The following is a 15,388-nucleotide window of genomic DNA, read 5'->3' as shown; positions in this document are numbered from 1 at the left end:
TGCTTTCTCCTTTCCTTTTCAGTACTGCCAACTTCACCCTCACCCATTCTCCTCTTTCCAGATCCGCTTCTTTCACATTCCTCCTCCGGTTCTAATGCTCGGTGTACACCATCTGCGCCTTCTCCAGGTTATGCTGGACCACCGCCGGGGACCATTTGCTGGTGATGTTTTTTTCTCTCCAAATCACGTTGTCCTTAGTGAAAGAGTGCCTGCCTAGGATCGTACAGCAGGGTAACCACAACACTACAAACGGACACCACACAAGAGGTTAAGTTCTTAGGCTTTATCAGGAATAAAGGTTGCTGGGTCTCAGCGGTATATACAGGCAGATCGAGGGATCTGTAGAGTCTCGTAAAAGGGACAGGGTAGCGGGACAGTCCCGGTATGGATACAGGAAGGGATGCCCTGCGCACAGCTGTCAATCCTCGAGCCGGGGGTTCCGAGAGGTCGAGCCGCGGCAGCGCCAGCAGGACTCGACAGGTGGTCTTAACGGAGAGGAGGCCGCGGCAGCGCCAGCAGGCTCTCACGATGGTTCAGCCGCGGCAGTGCCAGCAGGCTCCCAAGATGGTTCAGCCGCGGCAGCGCCAGCAGGCTCTTTAAGATGGTTTCAGCCGCGGCAGCGCCAGCAGGCTCTCAGGTGGTTCAGCCGCGGCAGCGCCAGCAGGCTCTTAGGTGGTTCAGCCGCGGCAGCGCCAGCAGGCTCTTAAGATGGTACAGCAAAGGTGGGCCGCGGCAGCGCCAGCAGGCTCTCTGGGTCTCTTCAGGTTACAGGCAATGAGTTCTTCTGGTGTCGGCTTTGACGGCGTCAGCAGAGCTTCCAGTCCAGGATACAACTGCCGTCCTACTCCGGGGCTGGCCCAGATATAGGACTGGAGTCCTTTGATGTCCGGACCCCCGCGCCTGGGGGTCAGAGGGGCCGGGATGTTGGTGTCCAGACACCCAGCAGGGGGGTGGAGCCAGCGCCCAGGGAGGCCGGAGGGCGATCGATACTAGGCGTCCGGGGACGGCTGGAGGGCCATCGAAACTCCCTTTTCTCCGGGATCTGTTGAGTGGCCACTCGACCACCTGGGTGGATCTTGGTGCCTCGATGTCTGGGCTTCGCTGGGGTCTGGGCCGGGGCCAAGGCCGCGTGGTCGTGATGTGGTGGGCCCAAGATGGAGTCGGGCGCGGCCTCGTGCTTAGGTCGTGAAGGGCCCATGGTGGGGCCAGGCCGGTAGTGGGGGTCCGGGATGGTGACCGGACCAACAATGTTGGGGCGTGCAGAGTTGGGCAAAAGGGCTGCCCGATGCTGGGTGGAGGGCCGATGTCATCCGGGGCCTGCCATGCGGGAGGGGTAGGACCACGCCATGAGGCCGGGTCCAACACGAGTCCCCCCCAGCTGAAGGCAGGGGAGAGTCACCCATCTTCTTGGGGATTCTCCTCGCCGAGGCGGAAGAATCGGGACAGGCCGTCAGCATTGGCGTGGTCGTAGCCGGGGGTGATGCTCCACCGTGAAGTCCATCCCTTGCAGGGAGATGGACCATCGCAACAGTTTCGGGTTTTCTCCCAGCATCTGCATCAACCACCGCAGGGGCCGGTGGTCGCTCTGGACCCGGAAGTGGGTGCCGAAGAGGTAGGGCTGGAGCTTCTTTAGTGCCCACACGACGGCAAAGGCTTCCCTCTCGATGGTGCTCCAGCGCTGTTCTCTGGCCAGCAGCCGCCAGCTGATGAAGGCAACGGGAAGGTCGATTCCCTCAGGGTTCACTTGTGAGAGGACCGCCCCAATGCCGTGCTCCGAGGCGTCGGTTTGGACCACAAACTCTCGGCTGTAGTCGGGGGCCTGGAGCACAGGGGCGGTGTACAAGGCAGTCTTTAGAGCCTCGAAGGCTGCTTGGCACTCTGGGGTCCAGCGCACCTTCTGGGGTAGCCTCTTGGAGGTCAGTTCTGTGAGGGGCCCCACAATGCTTCCATAGTCTTTTATGAAGCGCCAATAGTATCCTGTGAGCCCCAGGAAGGCTCGGACGGCTGTTTGGGTGATCGGGGGCTCCCAGGCCCGGATGGCGTCAATCTTTGGCTGGAGGGGAGCCACCAGGCCGCTCCCCACTCGGTGCCCCAGATACGTCACGGACCCTTGGCCGATCTGGCACTTGCTGGCCTTTATTGTTAGTCCGGCCCGTCGGAGGGCCGACAGGACCTCCCGGAGGTGGGTCAGGTGCTCACCCCAGTGGCGGCTGTACACCGCAATGTCGTCTAGATAGGCGGCACTGAATTCTTGTAGTCCGGCCAGTACCCGGTTCACAAGTCTCTGGAAGGTGGCCGGGGCGTTTTTCATGCCGAAGGGCATCACTTTGAAGTGGTAGTGGCCATCAGGGGTCTAGAAGGCCGATCGCTCTTGTGCTCCAGGGGTGAGGCCGATCTGCCAATACCCCGTCGTGAGGTCGAAGATGCTGAGATATTTGGCGGCCCCCAGGCGATCGATCAGTTCATCCGCCCGGGGGATGGGATGTGCGTCGGTCCGGGTGACTGCATTCAGCCCCCGGTAGTCAACACAGAACCGGAGCTCCGGGGGTGTGCCAGGGACGGTGGCTTTAGGGACCAGGACAACAGGACTGGCCCAGGGACTGTCGGAGGGTTCGACTACCCCCAGAGCTAGCATCTTGGCCACTTCGGATTGAATGCAGGCCCGAACTCGGTCGGGCACTCGGAAAGCTCGGTGTATTACAGGCGGGTTGTCTCCGGTGTCCACATCGTGGACACACCACCGGGTGACTCCAGGGGTGAGGGAAAATAGGTCTGCAAATTGCCCCAGCAGCTCCCGGCAGTCTTGGTGCTGTTCTGGGGTCAGGGTAGAGGAGAGTGTGACCCCTTCGATGGAGCCGTCTTTCTCGGTGATGCTCATGAGATCTGGTACGGGTTCGGAGTCGTCTTCAGCTCCGTCATCGGTCGCTAGCAGCAGACTTAGTTCAGTGCGGGCAAAGTGTGGCTTGAGCCGGTTAGCGTGCACAACCCGGAGGGGGTTCCGGGGGGATTCCAGGTCCACCAGGTAAGTGACGGGGCTCTTGCGCTCCACCACTTTGAAGGGCCCCGTCCATTTGTCCTGGAGGGCACAAGGTTCAACCGGGGACATGACCCAGACTTGCTGGCCCGGCTCGAATTCGATGGATGAGGCGTTCTGGTCATACCAGCGTTTCATCTCCTCCTGACTGGCCTCGAGGTTGGCCTCGGCGAGTTCCCGGAACTTCCGAGTCTGGTTGCGGAGTGTCAGGAGGTACTGGTAGACATCTAGTGGGGCACCTCGGACAGCCGTCTCCCAGCCTTCTTTGACCAGGCTGAGGGGGCCTCGGACCGGGTGCCCATACAATAGTTCGAAGGGGCTGAACCCTAGGGACTTCTGGGGTACCTCTCGATACGCAAACAGGAGGCAGGGCAGCAGGACGTCCCATCTGCGTCGTAGTGGCTCGTCTAAGCCCTTGATCATCCCCTTCAATGTTCGGTTAAACAGTTCATTTCCTTGGGGGTGATACGGGGTGGTGAACTTATATGTGACCCCGCACTGTTGCCACAGGGATCGCATATGCTTGGAGATAAAGTTTGTACCCCGATCACTCACGACTTCTCGGGGGAAGCCGACTCTGGAGAAGATCCCCATCAGGGCTCGGCCTACTACGGGGGCCGTGATGGTTCGGAGGGGGATGGCCTCAGGATAGCGGGTGGCATGGTCCACCAGAACGAGGATGAAGCGGTGCCCCTGAGAGGTGCGGGGGTCCAAGGGTCCCACAATGTCGATCCCTACTCTCTCGAAGGGGGTGGTGACCACAGGAAAGGGCTGGAGTGGGGCCTTGACTTTTCCCCCGCTTTTCCCGCTGGCTTGACACGTCGGACAGGATCGGCAGTGGTTGTGCACATCGTTGCGCATCTTCGGCCAGTAGAAATGGGTCACCAGGCGGCTGTAAGTTTTATCCTGCCCCAGGTGCCCGGCGAGGGGCACGTCGTGTGCCAAGTTCAAGAGGAAGTCTCTGAAACGGAGGGGAACGACCAGTACTCGGCTGGCCCCTAGTTCGGCAACTTTCTGCTCGCTGTAGAGTAGGTCGTGGTCCCAATAGACCCAGTGGGACCCCGAGGGGCCTCCAGCGGCTTGTTGTCAGATTCCCTCGAGGGAGGGACAGGTTTTCTGTTCCTGCCGGAATTGTTCGCCGGTGGGGCCACCTTCTTGGCGCCATTGAGCTAGTTCGGGAAGGTGGCCGAGCTCGGTGAGGTCTTCATGGTTGGGCCCCTGGGGGCCAGGTTCAGGGTCGGCGTCCTCGGGGACGGCGGGCGGTGGCGGTGCGGGCCACTCTGGTTCCTTGGTCGGAGCATCCTCCGGTGGGGCGAAGGCTCGGGCGGATATAGAGCGGGTGGTTGCACAGGCCCACTCTGGAAGGCCTAGCATCCCCAGATGCTCTCTCCGCTCGACGCTGGCCCAGGGGGAACTTTCCAGGTCGTTCCCGAGGAGGCAGTCCACGGGGGCATCGTCCCGGACGGTCACCTTCAGCATACCCGACACCCCTCCCCATTCGAAGGGGATGCGGGCCATCTGGCACAAACTCTCGGAGTTGTCCGCCGTCCGCACCGGGCACATGATATTGGGGAGAATTTGCTCTGGGGTCACCAAGTGGCGTCGGACCGCTGTTATGCTGGCTCCAGTGTGTCGGAGGGCTTCGGCCCGGCGGCTGCTGATGGTGACCCATTGGCGATATTTCTGGGTGTTGCCTGGAATCGGGTCTCGGGGGACCATGTCTCGATCACCCAGGCATGCCAAGATCATGGCGGCGGGCTCCCACTCGGCCTGTTCGGGGTCGTTGTCGTCTTTCTCGCCTCTTTCTTCCCCCAGGGCGGCGGCCGCGATCTGGCGGTTGGGAGGACCGGTGGTGCCGGGTCGCTGGTTCATCGGGCAGAGGGGGTCATTCGCGTAGTGACCCTGTCGCTGGCATCTGTGGTACGTCACATTCGGGCGGGGCCCGGGTCGGGCTAGGGGAACACCCCTTCGGCCCAGAGCTGGTGAAGTGGAGGTGGGGGAGGACCCCGTGGGGGTGTCTCGTCCCCTGCTCTGGCCTCCTCCGCCGCCTCGTGGTCGGTGGTTTCCCGGGGATCCCCGGCCGTAGTCTCCCATCGGACTCCGGGGGACTCGGGTGCTCACCCATCTATCCGCCTCGACAGCGAGTTTTCGGGGCTCAGTCAGTTTGCTGTCGAGGAGGTGCTGCCGGAGTTCGATGAAGCAGTTGTTGGACAGATGTTCCCATATAATGAGGTCGGCCAACTGCTGGTAGGTGGTGACCTTGCTGCCTTTGATCCACCCCTCGAAGGCTCTGCCGTAAAAGTTCACGTATTCCACCCAAGTGGTACCGGGGATTTTTTTACAGTCTCGGAATCGCTGCCGGTACATCTCGGGGGTGAGTCCATAGCGAGTGAGGAGAGCGGTTTTCATGTGCTCATACGAGGTCATCTCGGTGTCGGGGAGCTCCAGCAGGGCGTCTCTCCCCTCATTGACGAACTTCCCCCACAGGCTGGCGCCCCAGTCCTTGAGGGGTACTCGATGTGCGGTCATGGCGACCTCGTAGGCTTTGAACCACTGTTTGATGTCGTTGTTCTTGTAATATTCCTTGACGACATCCTTGGGTATGTGCACCTTTGTGTCCAAGGGGGGGTGCGAGGTCTTGCCCCCGGAGGCATTGGCATCATTCGTGTTGGCCTTGAGTTCTAGTTCTTTTAGGCCGCGCTCATGCTCGAGCATGAGTCTCTTTTCTTCGAGGTCTCTTTGTCTTCGCTTCTCTTCCAGGTCTCCTTCTAGCCGTAGTTGCTCGAGTGCGATTTTCCTTTCCGCCAGCTGTAGTTCTCCATCCAACCGGAGTCGGGCGAGCTCCAACTCGTGGATCCGGTTCCTCTCTCGCTCTCGGGCGTCTTCGTGGGGACTCGTGCCTGGATTGGCGGGTCTCTCCCCCGCTGGGGTCGTGTCGGTCTCCGGGTGTCCGCTCGGGCCCGGGTTGTCTTCATTCCGGGGTGGTGTATCATCGGCGTCCACCCATGCTTGTAGGGCTGATTTAAAGTCTTCCTTGGTGCTTAGCCCAGTGGTAGCGAAGCCCAGATCTTTGCAGAATTGTTTTAATTCTTTGTGACTGTAATCTTCCATTTTTTCTTTCTGGAATTCCGTAGTCGGTCTTGTCTCTGGCGTAGTCATGGTCGTAGTGTGTTTTTCTCGGTAGTGAGTGAATCACCCTCTGTACGATCTGCGTCGGCTCGGATCCCGTCGCTTGCCACCAATGTTAGAAAGGCGATCCCGGGGGAGGCAGAAGATGTCTGACTGACCACCCCTAGGTCCACCCCTCCGTCGAGAAGTAGCCGAGCGTTATCGAGAGGCCTCCTGGGTGAGGGTCCTCTCCTAGGATCCTACAGCAGGGTAACCACAACACTACAAACGGACACCACACAAGAGGTTAAGTTCTTAGGCTTTATCAGGAATAAAGGTTGCTGGGTCTCAGCGGTATATACAGGCAGATCGAGGGATCTGTAGAGTCTCGTAAAAGGGACAGGGTAGCGGGACAGTCTCGGTATAGATACAGGAAGGGATGCCCTGCGCACAGCTCTCAATCCTCGAGCCGGGGGTTCCGAGAGGTCGAGCCGCGGCAGCGCCAGCAGGACTCGACAGGTGGTCTTAACGGAGAGGAGGCCGCGGCAGCGCCAGCAGGCTCTCACGATGGTTCAGCCGCGGCAGTGCCAGCAGGCTCTCAAGATGGTTCAGCCGCGGCAGCGCCAGCAGGCTCTTTAAGATGGTTTCAGCCGCGGCAGCGCCAGCAGGCTCTCAGGTGGTTCAGCCGCGGCAGCGCCAGCAGGCTCTTGGGTGGTTCAGCCGCAGCAGCGCCAGCAGGCTCTTAAGATGGTACAGCAAAGGTGGGCCGCGGCAGCGCCAGCAGGCTCTCAGGGTCTCTTCAGGTTACAGGCAATGAGTTCTTCTGGTGTCGGCCGTGACGGCGTCAGCAGAGCTTCCAGTCCAGGATACAACTGCCGTCCTACTCCGGGGCTGGCCCAGATATAGGACTGGAGTCCTTTGATGTCCGGACCCTCGTGCCTGGGGGTCAGAGGGGCCGGGATGTTGGTGTCCAGACACCCAGCAGGGGGGTGGAGCCAGCGCCCAGGGAGGCCGGAGGGCGATCGATACTAGGCGTCCGGGGACGGCTGGAGGGCCATCGAAACTCCCTTTTCTCCGGGATCTGTTGAGTGGCCACTCGACCACCTGGGTGGATCTTGGTGCCTCGATGTCTGGGCTTCGCTGGGGTCTGGGCCGGGGCCAAGGCCGCGTGGTCGTGACGTGGTGGGCCCAAGATGGAGTCGGGCGCGGCCTCGTGCTTAGGTCGTGAAGGGCCCATGGTGGGGCCAGGCCGGTAGTGGGGGTCCGGGATGGTGACCGGACCAACAATGTTGGGGCGTGCAGTGTTGGGCAAAAGGGCTGCCCGATGCTGGGTGGAGGGCCGATGTCATCCGGGGCCCGCCATGCGGGAGGGGTAGGACCACGCCATGAGGCCGGGTCCAACAGGGGTGATCCCTTGTCCTCCTATTTCGTGCCCCAAGTATGTGACGGTTGGCATGCCCAGTTTACACTTTTCGCACTCCGCCGTCAGGCATTTCTCCTGTAGCACACTCAGCACTTTGTAGAGTTTCCTGTCATGATCCTCCTGGTCCATCCCCATGACCAAGATGTCATCTTGGAAGTATTGGATGCCATCGACATCTTTGAACAAGCGGTGCATCAGTTTCTGGAACACCGCTGCGGCGGACGCCCGCCCAAAGGGCATCCTGCGAAACCTATAGCACCCATAGGGCGTGATGAATGACGTGAATCGCTGGATGGGTGCAAGTCTATTTGATGGTAGGCGGACGTGAGATTCACAGTGGAAAACCACTTGACACCTCGTGTTTTGGCTAACATTTCCTCAATCCTTGGCAAGGGAAATTTTTCCACAACAAGGCACTTGTTCAGCTTGCGTAGGTGCACACACAAACGCACCTTGCCGTTGGGTTTTCTGGTGACCACTAGGGGCGCCAACCACTCCGAACTGTCGATGGGTTCGATGATTCCTTGTTCCTCTAGTCTGTGCAGCTCGAGTCTTACCGCTTCTTTTACCGCTATGGGTATGTTTCGGACCTTGAGGGACACCGGCTGTGAGTTTTCCTTTAGTACTATCTTGTGCATAAACTTCTCCAACTTTCCTACCTTCCCCCCAAACACCTTGGGGACGTCTCTTCTCACTTTCTCTACGTCTGGCCATTTACCGCAGTCCGTCAACAACACTTGTTCCAAACCACCCGGATCCAGCTTGATTCCAAGATCTCCCTTATCTCGCCATCCTAGTACAGAGGGGCCTTTCTCTGCTACATACAGTTTGCACACTGCAGATCTCCCCCTGAATTCAAACTTCAGGCTCCGGTAGCCCACCATGGGAATAGGGTTTTCTGTGTACGAGATCGGATGTATGTCTGGTGGTTCCATTTTGGAACGCAGGATGGGCTTAAAGTCTTCTTCCCATACCGACCTCTGGACTATGGTGTATGGGGACCCCGAGTCAATTGCAATTCTTATTTTCACTTCCCCAATCAGCATGTCTGCACGTGGTTTATCGGAGCGCTTGGTGTCAATACCCATCACTTGTTCTTCGATGCATAGCACTCGGTCGTCCTCATCTGATACTTCCTCAGAGTCTGCTTCGGGTTGAGTTTGTGCAATGAATTTCACCATCGACTTCTTCCCTTTGCGCCGACACATCTTCTCGTAATGGCCCATCAGGCCGCAGAACATGCATTTTGCGCGGAAAACTGGGCATCGCTTGTCTTGGGCAGAGTGGTTCGTACTTCCACACCTGTAGCATGCAGTTTTACTGTCTCCTGCTTGCTTCCCTGTTTGCCCCGGTTTTCCCGCCCACTTGCCGGCTCCTCTGCTCTCTCCTGGCGCCATCTTGTGTCTTCCTGGCGCTTCAGCGTCATCCACTTTGTTGACCATCACTCTCTGCACATTCTCCCGTTTTGCCACCTCAGCGCAACGCTTCGAAAGCTCCGCTTTCTTCACCATTGCAATTACCTCTTTCAGTGTCGCTTCACCATGTGCCCATAACTTGTCCTGCACAGCCTTGTTGGTGGTATGCATCACAATCTGGTCCTTTATAAAATCATCTTGTAGTGTGCCATACTTGCACGTGACCGCTAGTCTCCTTAAAGCTGCCACATAGTCTTTGATGGGTTCTCCTTCACCTTGTTTTCTCTGTTGGAAATTGTAGCGATCAACGGAGAAACATACTGCCGGGCGAAAGTGTGTGTCCAGGTCTTCCAGGGCATGTTTGAACACATCGTCGTCCGCCGCTTGCCGGGTTGCTGGCTCAATGTTCTGGAACACTCTGATTCCTTCAGGGCCCAGGTTGTGCAGCAGTATACGTTTTTTTCTCGCACTTGAGAACTCTTCTCCGTTTTCATCTTCTAATGCTTCCAGGTAGTTTTTGAAGTACTCCTTCCAGTCCTCCCACTTCATTTGGGGTTCACCTGGTTTGGGCAGAAATGGGATCAGCGCTGTGAGCGAGGTCGCTTGGGTGCTCATTTTTGCTTGTCGCTCCGGTTCTTCCCCTTGATTTCTGGGGCTGCTGGGCGCGCTGGTGTTTTCTCCCCGGTTCCTGGGGTTGCCTGGCGTACTGGTACTCTCCTCCTGCTCTGTGTCGGGACGGGGTTCCCTTCCTCCCCTTCTCCACTATTGCCTCCTTCCGCCAGGGCTTAGTGGGGCACTGCCGCCTTCCTACCTTGCTTACTCTGCTGGTCTCTTGTGCCTTCTGGCTCTGGGGGTGCTGGTAGGGTGTTGCCCTCACTTGCACGCTTCTGCCACGCTCCTTCTGCTCTACCAGCTTCAGTTTGCACTGAACAATGTTCCTGATTAGGTCCCTGATGGTCCTTGGTCTTCCTTTCCTCTCTTCTTAATTTTTGTTTTGTAGGGGAGGGTGTGTGTGGGAGATCCCACTCCTCGTCGCCACTATAATGTTGTTTATTCCTCCCAAAGATGACCAGGACACTGATTGTAAGGTTGCAGGAGGGTTTATTAATTTCTAAAGACATACGGCAGAAAGAGCGCCGAGCGTGTGTACAGCGCTACTGCTCCGGGCACTCTGAAGCGCGAACCACCGTTCGCGCATGCGCACTTTCCCACGCTTCCCATCATGACGTGTTGCATCACACGCTCAGTGACGGGAAGCTAGAACGCACACTACATATATTCAAACTGTTTTCACGTAAACCTCCGAGTAAGGAGGAGGTCTGCGAAGCCTGGCAGAGTGAACTCTTCGGCATCACCAGCCCCACCCTCCACACGCTCACCATCTATTCTCAGTAGTGTTTTTGTACAATCCGTAGTCATGACTCCCAATCAGGCATTACCTTAGCACTAGTACACCTGTACAGGTAACAGTGGGCTCTATAAAATAATTCACATAGCATAACATCTACTTTCATCTCATAGAAACCAGTAACTGGTGTTGGCAGCCGCAGGGTAGTAGGCATCGGTTCTGAGAGCACTGCCTGCTCCTTCCTAATGTTTTCCCAAATAAGAGAACTTTTATTTTTTCAAAGCAGTACATTTAAGAAACACTGACTACTCCTTAAAAATATATTTTACGTTTTTAAACGTGAACTCAGAAATTGGTGGTCTGTTCTCATTTGTGGACCTCAATTCCTGTGTGTACAATCAAAGTGGTTCGCAAATTGTGTTATGCCTAACTATTATTCAGACGTGAATGCTGATTTAGTACATAAGTTGCTTCACAAAATCAGAGCCAGTGTGCAATTTGAGACCACATTCTGGGAACAGATACATGTATTTTATTGTAATTGCATTTATATAGCGCTTACTACCCCTGACGTAGCCACAGTCTGTTTAAAAGAAGCCTTGTGCAAACAGATATGGAGGGTGTGTTAGCCCTAACATATTTAGGACGCTCTTGTCACAATCGTTTTGCCTTCATTCCTCTTGTTTTGCTGGAATTTTGGTTTTTTGGGCATTAGTACTCTGTGCAATTTGCCACTGCTGACCAGTGCTAAAATGCTTGTACTCTCTCCTTTAAACATGGTTACATTGGCTTGTTCCTGATTGGCACTTTTAAGGCACTAGTAAAGGGGTACACCATGTACCAAGGGTCTGTAAATTAAATGCTACTACAAGACCTGCAGCACTTGTGCCACCCACTTAAGTAATCCTATAAAACATCTCAGGGCCTGCCATTGCAACCTGTTTGCAGTTTCAAACTGCTAGTTCAACCTGGCAAAATAAACCTTTTGCCAGGCCTAAACATCCCTTTTTAATACATATAAGTCAAACCTAAGGTAGGCCCTAAACAGCCCATAGAGCACATTATATTGTATTTAAAAAGATGGACATGTATTTTTAAGCTTTACATGTCCTGGTAGTGAAAGACTCATACATTCATTTTTCACTACTGTGAGGCCTACCTCTCCTATAGGATAACACTGAGCTATCTTATTACATTTAATAAGTGATAACTTTTGTTTAGGAACAGGTAGAAATGTCATGTTTGGTGGCAAATGAATTTTAATTTAAAACCCTCTTTAATAGTAAATTTGGATTTTAAATCACAGTTCTGAAAATGTCACTTTAGGAACAATTGCATTTACTAGAACAAACTATTTGGTTCCAGCAGCCTGTATCCTAGGTCAAACAACTGGGTGTAGTTGTCAGTTGGCCTTTAGGTATTCCTCCCAGACAGTGAACTAAAGGGGGACTAAATGTTGGCAGGATAAGCCATTGTGACAGGATGGGAGAGGCGGAGCTGTACACAGCACAGCCTCACTTACATTTCAAAGGAGCTGCCTCAGCACACACAAAGGACGTCACAACCTTTTGCTATCCCAAACATCCTGGGACAAGTGGCAGGAGGGAGGAAGGAAATTCCAGAACCATCTTTGGGGGGAAACTGCAGACGTTTCTTCCACTTCAAAGCTGGCACCAGATATAAAAATAGGACCCTCAGAGCTACTCTTCAGTACACTACAGGACCTGCGAATACTACAGAAGAAGGACTGCCCTGCTGCCAGGGAACTGCACTGCTGCTTGAGGCCTGGCCTGCTGTCTGAGAAGGAAAGCTGGACCCGCTCCCTTAATGCCAGACAGAGTGACTCCAAGGAGTCACCTCTCCTCTCAACACCCACGGTGCTTTCACCTGCCAAAAACTGCCGCCACTCCATCAACATCGCCAAACCCCAGGACTCACCTCCACCGATCAGCAGCATCCCCACCGCAGCCCAAACCCTGCAATGCATCCTCCTCAACGTCCGCTCCCTCCACAGACATACCTCGTAAATAAGGGACCGCAACGACAGTAGCTCTCCCGACGTCGCTTTTCTCACTGAAACATGGACAAGCTCCACCTTGGGCCCTGACATTGCGATTGCCACCCCAGAAGGATGCAAAATCACCCGGAAGGACCACCCAAACTCCCCCGAAGGCGGCATCGCCATTGCCCACAAGGCCAACCTCCGCCTGAGCACCTACACCAACGGGCCTATGGACCTTATGGAACACCTCTACTTCAAAATCGAGGTCAATCCGACCACCAACCTACGAGGCACCCTCATCTACCAACCGCCCAGACCCAGCGCACCCTTCTCCGACTCCATCACTGACATAATCACGCTGCATGCCATCACCTCCACCGACTACATTTTGCTGGGAGACCTCAACTTCCTCCTCGACAACCACCAAGACCCCAAATCCATCTCCCTCCTAGAAAACCTCCACGTCATCGGACTCAACCAGATCGTACCAGGACCAACTCACTCAGCAGGACACACCCCTCAACCCTATCTTCATAGCAGGAAACTCCATCTCCTTCAGCCACACCTCCGAACTCCCATGGACGGTCCACTGCTGCGTCCACTTCACCTACAAAGCGAACATCCCCCGCGGATGCCCAGCCTTCTCCAAAGCAGGACTAGGAACAAGATCTCCGACGAGCAGCTCACCACCACCCTCAATGGCTCCACACCCACCGCCACAGACAATGACCCCACCACCGCCACCCGCACCGGACACAAATAGATCACAGACTGGTCCAACACCGTAGCCCCACTAGAGAAATCCTCCAACCTTCACACCAAGAAAGCCAGCTGGTTCTCCACCGAACTCCGGCAATCCAGACAAACCAGCAGACGTCTCGAAAAATTTTGGACGAACTCCAAAACTCGACAACTACATAACAGCCACCACAAACTCAATAGACACTCAAGGAAGAAAGCACTCCAGGACAGAATCTCCACCCACGCACACAACAGCAAGGAACTCTCCTGCATCATCAAAGATTTCGCCCAACCAAACACTGAGTCCACCGACATCATACCCTCCCAGGACCTCTGCGACAAACTCAGTGCCTTTTCCTATCAGAAAATCAAGACCATCCATGACAACTTGGACAACAACTACCTCCACAAGGAACCCACACCCACTGCTTCCTGCACCGCACAGCCAACACTGGACAGCTGGACTGCCCTCAGCATCGAAGACACCCCAAAGACCAATAGGACCACCCACTCCGGAGCCCCCACAGACCCCTGCCCCCACCAGATCTACCACAGAGCAGCAGACATCATCGCCCGAGCTACAAAAATCAACCGATCCTTTGAGACCGCCACCTTCCCCCGATGACTGGAAACAGGCTGAGGTCAACCCTCCTAAAGAAACCATCAGTGGATCCCACAGACCTCAAGAACTTCAGAGCAATCTCCCTACTTTCCTATCCGGTGAAAGTCATTGAAAGAGCTGTCAACAGCCAACTCGCCTCCTTCATCGACGAGAACAACATCCTCGACTCCTCCCAATCAGGCTTCAGGAAGAACCACAGCACAGAGACCACCCTTATCGCCGCAACAGACGACATCCGCTCCCTCCTCGGCTGAGGGAGACTGTGGCCCTCATTCTCCTGGACCTCTCCGTGGCCTTTGACACAGTCTCACACCATACCCTAGACCGTAGACCCCACAATGCAGGAATCTGAAACAAAGCCCTCAACAGGATTCGCTCATTCCTCTCCGACAGACCGCAGCGGGTCAGACTGCCTCGCTTCATCTCGGAGCCCACACCAACAACCTGCGGAGTTCTCCAAGGATCCTCCATCAGCCCCACCCTGTTCTACGTCCACATTTCCCCTCTCGCTTCCATTGTCAGAACACACGGACTCAACATCGTATCGTACGCAAACAACACGCAACTCATCCTTTCACTATCCAATGAACCCAACATATCGAAACACACCTTTCAAGAAGGAATGGAAGCAGTCGCCAGATAGATGAAAAACAGCTGCCTACAACTGAACACAGACTAAACCGATGTCCTCATCATAGGCCCATATACCGATGCCTGCAGTGACACCTGTTGGCCCCCAGCTCTCGGGAACCCACCTGTGGACCACGCAACCTCGGAACACTGGCCCCGCCTACATGAACCCCCGCCTCATTCCACGCACCCCAAAGATCCCTCTGCTCAGCACAGCTTTCCTTTGCAACGGTACCACGCATCCAGAAGACCAGAACAGGAGGCCGTTCCTTCTCCTCGCGGCTAAAGCATGGAACACCCTCCCTCTGCACCTCCGCCAGACACCTACTCTTTCCAAGTTCCTGAAGGACCTCAAGACCTGGCTCTTTGATGAATCACCATGAGTGCCCGGCTCCACATGTACCCTGAAAGGCCAGGGAAGACCTCTGACTCTCTTTGCCTCCGACGATACTCCATGAATGCCTAGGAGCTGCGTGCCCCCGCTCCCTACTCTTTCCCCTCCCCACAGCACCTTGAGACCCTTCCGGGTGAGTAGTTGCGCTTAACAAACCATGATTGATTTGGCTGACCTCCTGTTCTGAGCTACAAGGGCACAACAGGCCCCAGGGACCTCCCTGCAACTGCCCAGCTGATGTGCTGCAATTGGACCTACCGGAGCTCTGCTGGCCTCTGCTAGAGTACGTATCTGATTTCCAAGTTGCACCTCATCAAGTCCTGGGCCCTTGGATGGCATCAGAGTGCACTCCTCCAAAGAAAAGGAAGAAATACTTTTGAGCTCTTCACAACAGTAAGCTGGCCCATTTGCACTGAAATCTCGCTGCCCATGATGACCACCAACTCAAAGCTCCAGTGGATCTGACTCTTCAAGCTATAGCAAATGCCAAAGACAACCATCAGTACCAGATCTGCGCTTCGTGCTACAGCATTGACAGCACGCAGTGACTACCAACGTGAAGCTTCACCAATGACTGACCATAGCGCCCAATAGGATCTGTGCGCTATAGCGACACCTGTCCGCAGTGATCAGCCTGCTTTTTGAGCTACAGCAACCACCCTTCCCAAAGC

This window comes from Lissotriton helveticus, chromosome 8 (genome assembly GCF_964261635.1).
Source record: "Lissotriton helveticus chromosome 8, aLisHel1.1, whole genome shotgun sequence".
Lineage (NCBI taxonomy): Eukaryota > Metazoa > Chordata > Amphibia > Caudata > Salamandridae > Lissotriton > Lissotriton helveticus.
This window is presented reverse-complemented; position numbering follows the sequence as displayed.